Genomic DNA, 4,879 nt, shown 5'->3' with positions numbered 1-4,879 from the left:
AAATAAATAAATAAACTTAAAAAAAAAGATCCTTTGTGGTCTGGTCTCACCAGCCCCATCCCTGGTCACAGTTCCCCATCCTACTCTCAAACACACACGTGTGCACGCACATACACACCTGCCACATTCTTTTGGGTGCCCAGGTAAGCACATGCTATTCTGTCTGCCTGAAACATCCTTCTCCCCATTCCCCCTTTGGCCAATTTCTAATCAACTGCTTCAAAAGTCAAAATAATTTTCTCCAGGATGTCTTCCTGACTCCCAACACTGACTGAGTTGCTCACCTCTTGTGCTCCCATTGAACCTTGCTCTTGCCTCATCGTTGCCCTTATCACACCAATGCCCTGTTTCCCTCCCTAGACCATAGTGCCTCCAGGTGGGGGACCTTGTCAGATTCTGTGTTCCTAGCATCTGGCACAGCGCTTGGTTCATGAAAAGACACGGAGCTATGTACTTATACTTTGTGCAACTTGTGTGCTGAATGAATTTGGCACCGTGTTGTCCCCTGGCTGCTGGGGACATTAAGGGGAAGAGGGGACCTGGAGGACCAGTAGGGGCTTAGGAGTCTCAAGCCCTGAGCCATTTTTCCCAGGTGTCCGTTCTCTCCAGCCTCTGCTTGGCTCCCCCTAGTGGCAGTTTGTCACTGTGACAGGGCCCGAGGGCCAGGTGATAGCTGCAGGAAAGGGACCAGAGAAGGCAGTGTCTTCGAGCCAGGCTTCAACCTCTACTGGGTGGCCCTCTCCTCATGGTGCTCCTCCCCTGCCTGGCTGTAGCCCCTGCAGCACCACAGAGTCTCATCCACCTTGTCACCGGAGGCCCTACCCCAAGAACTTGGAAGGTGAGGAGTAAATTTGGGTAGTGTGACTCCAGGCTGATTTCCATGACAGAGGCAGAAAAACTCTGCTCCGTGTGTTGCCCAGGCAAAATGGATTGGTCAAGCCTGGCTGTCCTCTTTTGTCTTATATTCAAAGCCTGGATCAGAACCACAAGATGTGAGTGGGTTCATGGCAACTATATGGATGAAACAACTAGAGCCAGCTGTAGCAGTGAATGGACACGCGGAGTATGGCAGTGGAGACTTGGAAAATAAAAGATGCGAGCCAGTTGAAAACACAAAGCTAGGTGGAGGGAAATGAGATTAAGTCCTATTGCCACACTGCACAGTTTGATTTTGCTTTCAAATCAGCTTTCCCTTCCCCCTCTTTGTAATTTTATAGTTGGTAGCTGAGCTACTGGAGGCCTATCTTGGGGGAAAAGAGCTCAGGAAAGGGAAAGATGGAGAAGAGTCTCACTCTGGTGGCTTAGGGCATGGGCAGGGACAGTAGGCTGTCACCAAGGGGCATACAATAGGCCAGAAACAAAGAGGATCACACCCACATGGACTGAAGCTGCAGCAAGGAGCCAGCCAGGTTTCAGGGTCTCTGGGGCTGGGGAGGTGAGCAAGGGCTGGGCTGGAGAGAGCTACCCTGCCCCTTTGTCTCTTCTTCCCCTTCATTCTGTGAATGAAAAACCAAGGGAACATCCTCCAAAAGAACAGCAGGCCTAAGAAGCTTCATGGCAAGACTACTTAGCAACATCAAAGGCTGAGGTGCCTGGCTGCTTCAGTCAGTAGAGCGTATGACTCTTGGTCTCGGGGTCATGAGTTTGAGCCCCACATCGGGTGTATAGCTCACTTGAAAAAAAAAAAGTAACATCGGTGGCTAAGGGCATCCAGGCCTTCCCAGGAAGGAGAGAGAGGCAGCGAGGGGATGGTGGTTGGGAAGGAGTGTCTTCTTTCTCGTAGCCCCTTGTGCTTAGAAGAGTGGTCTCAAGAAGGGCAGGGTGGGGGGAATCTGTCCAGCCCCACAAGCCCTTTCCCTTGGCGATCTTCAGGGCCATGGAGAGAACTAGACAATCATTACCACAGGCTGTCCGGGTCTGAATATGCCTGTCACTCTCTTAGCTCCCCTACAGTTGTAAATAACTATGCTGTGAAACATGGGACTTAGAGGAAACGGTTTTATCGAAGAGTTTATGGAGCACCGAATTTTATCCATCAGGATTCAGGACAGAATTTGCTTTCTTCTTCAACAAGGAGTCTCAGACTAGTAGAAAAAAGATCTTCAAGAGAGAAGCAGACCTTGAAACATGGCAGGAGTAAAGCACAAGGGGTGGGGGAGTCTAGCTGTAGCATTCTTACCTTTAAACCATGACCTGACAGGAGCCACCTGTTCAGAGCAGCTGTGTCAAGGGGCCAATGACTGGTGTGTGTGTGCGGGAGGGTAGAGATATCATGGTGTATTCTTTGGGATAATCACTTGTAAAAGGATGAGCTGGTAAGAACAGCCTTCTGGGGGAGCCAGCAGTTGGCAAAAGGCAGCAAATGACTAACAGGCACAAGGTCAATCCTTGGCCTGAAAATGAGGTGTGAATTGACTTCCAGTATGTTCCTGCCCCCATGGTTGTGTTAACTCTAATCCTCTTCTCCCACTGGCAGCCATTGAGCGGGCAGTAATGTATGACTGGCGACCCCAGTTATGTGATGGGGGAGCGGTGCTCTGGCATCCCTAGAGGGCTCCCAAGATGCATGGTGCTCCTCCAGCCAAACCTCTTTTGGTCATATTGTGTATGCACTGGTGGCAAGAGGCATCATCAAGGGCAACAAAGACAAAATGCCCAGCAAAGGCAGGGCGAGAGGAGACCAGAGGCAGAGGAAGCTGGGGCTCAGGGCTCCAGGAGCCCTTCAACTGAAGAGGCATCTGGCTGGAGACTAGGGGTGCAGACTGAAAGGTAGGAGGCTGACTCCATCTCCTCACCAAACGTAATGGCTATTTTCACAAACAGGACCTTTACTCCTTCAGTGGTCCCTAGTCTTGAGTGGTGGGCCCACCAACAGTGCAGAACTTTCTTCCTTCACCCTCACTTCTAGAGTTCTTTGTGGGGGAGGTGCCACCAATAACCAGATTCCTTTCCAGAAGCCTTTTCCCCTCCCCACTCCTCCACCAAGAGCTAGTAAGAGGGAGATGGCAGGAGGCAAGATCACTAAGAGGGGCAGTTTTTCTTAATTTTAGGCTTTTTGTATGATCCTAATAACCTTCAGGTCAAGGGCTACATGTTATTAATAGTCAAATTAAATAAACTCTAGCAGGGGCGCCTGGGTGGCTCAGTCAGTTAAGCATCCAACTTTGGCTCAGGTCATGATCTCGCGTTCCCATGTTCGAGTCCCACATCGGGCTCTGTGCTGACAGCTCAGAGCCTGGAGCTTGTTTCAGATCGTGTCTCCCTCTTTCTCTGCCCCTCCCCCACTCACATTCTGTGTCTCTCTCAAAAAATAAACATTAAAAAAAATTAAATGAACTCTAGCAGGGGGGGACCTGGGTGGCTGTCAGTTAAGCATCTGACTTTGGCTCAGGTCATGATCTCGTGCTGCGTGAGTTCAAGCCCCGCATTGGGCTCTGTGCTGACAGCTCACTGGAGCTGTCTTCAGATTCTGAGCCCACTTCAGATTCTGTGTCTCCCTCTTTCTCTGCCCCTCCCCCTGCTTGCGCTTGCGCTCTCTCTCCCAAAAGTAAACATTTTCAAAAACCTAAAAAAAGATGAACTCTAGCAGAAAATGCTTCTATTTCCAAATCTGGCAAGGAGACCAGCAGTCCCCAGTTTGAGATGAACTGAATCTTTAGCTTGGGGACTCAATGAGATTAGCCTTGTTCCAAGTAACCTCCCTTCCTCTGGTTCTGAGGGTGGGAGGTGAGGGATGTAGAGAACCTGGTGATGCCTTTTGCTCTGAAGCAGTCCTACACCTATTACAGGTACAGCTCCAACTGTGATCGGGCTGCAACTCTGTTCAGCTCCGGTATCTCCTCCTTAACACCCCACCAGGTCTGTTCCTGCTGCTATTCCCCAGTTGGGAGTCACTTACCATTCAGGACCCTTGGGTTTCTCCCAAAAAGAATGGCGGTGGAGGTGTTTATGGAACTCTGCTGAGTGTCACAGGGAACTGAATACTGACCCTCCCCCAGGCACAGGGGCCACAGTTGGGGACTGAAGGCCTTTCCTGAATGACCTTAAAACCTCATTCTAGGAACTGGATTACCCGAAGGGGCCCGCAATAGAGTCCAAAAGTTATAGCGCAGCAAGCCCTGATCAATGGGTCCAATGCTTCAGGAAGTTGTGTGACCGGCAGGATAGGGCACTTGGTTCTCCACATCAGCTTCTCCCAGAGCACTTGCAGTGAAAGAAGGCTATCGGGCCGGAGGTACACACTCCATAGCTCATCTCAGTCCCCTTTTGAATCACTTTTTTTTTCAGAACACTCATGGTAAAGTCAACATCCCAGTATTCAACATAAAGCACAACCAAAGCAAACAAAAGCAAGAAGCATGTGGCTTCTCCCGAAGTTAAAGAGCATCCTGATTTGATGATGCACCAAAAAAAATCCCTTCACCTTCTGGAATGCGTTAGCATTCATTCAATTGTACACATTTACCTTCCCCAGTGTTTAATTACAAGGCCTGAAATTAAATGCCACACGTGTATCAACTACTGATGGAGGGAAATGTTACATTTAGCAAAATTGGTTCCAAAATGAATAAATTATAGAGGCTACGCTCTTCCTCTGAGAAAGTACTTGGATTCCTATTCCCCAGGAATAAGAACAAGAGATCCAGCAGGCCTCACAGGCGCTGTAATTCAGATACAATGCACAGAATCACATTGTATCTAGTTCTTAGCACACCCCAGACATCTTAAGGTCTGAAGGTTGGATAAAACTGCGGCCAAGGTCTTCTTTTGGCTTAACAATGCAACTAACAGTCTGGAAGCACAGAAGAATGATCACTGGGCGGTAAGACACCTAGACCAAACCTTTGGCAGAAAGACCGGTACAGATATGATACAGATC

The sequence above is a fragment of the Panthera uncia genome, chromosome X (assembly GCF_023721935.1).
Source record: "Panthera uncia isolate 11264 chromosome X, Puncia_PCG_1.0, whole genome shotgun sequence".
Taxonomy (NCBI): Eukaryota; Metazoa; Chordata; class Mammalia; order Carnivora; family Felidae; genus Panthera; species Panthera uncia.
This window is presented reverse-complemented; position numbering follows the sequence as displayed.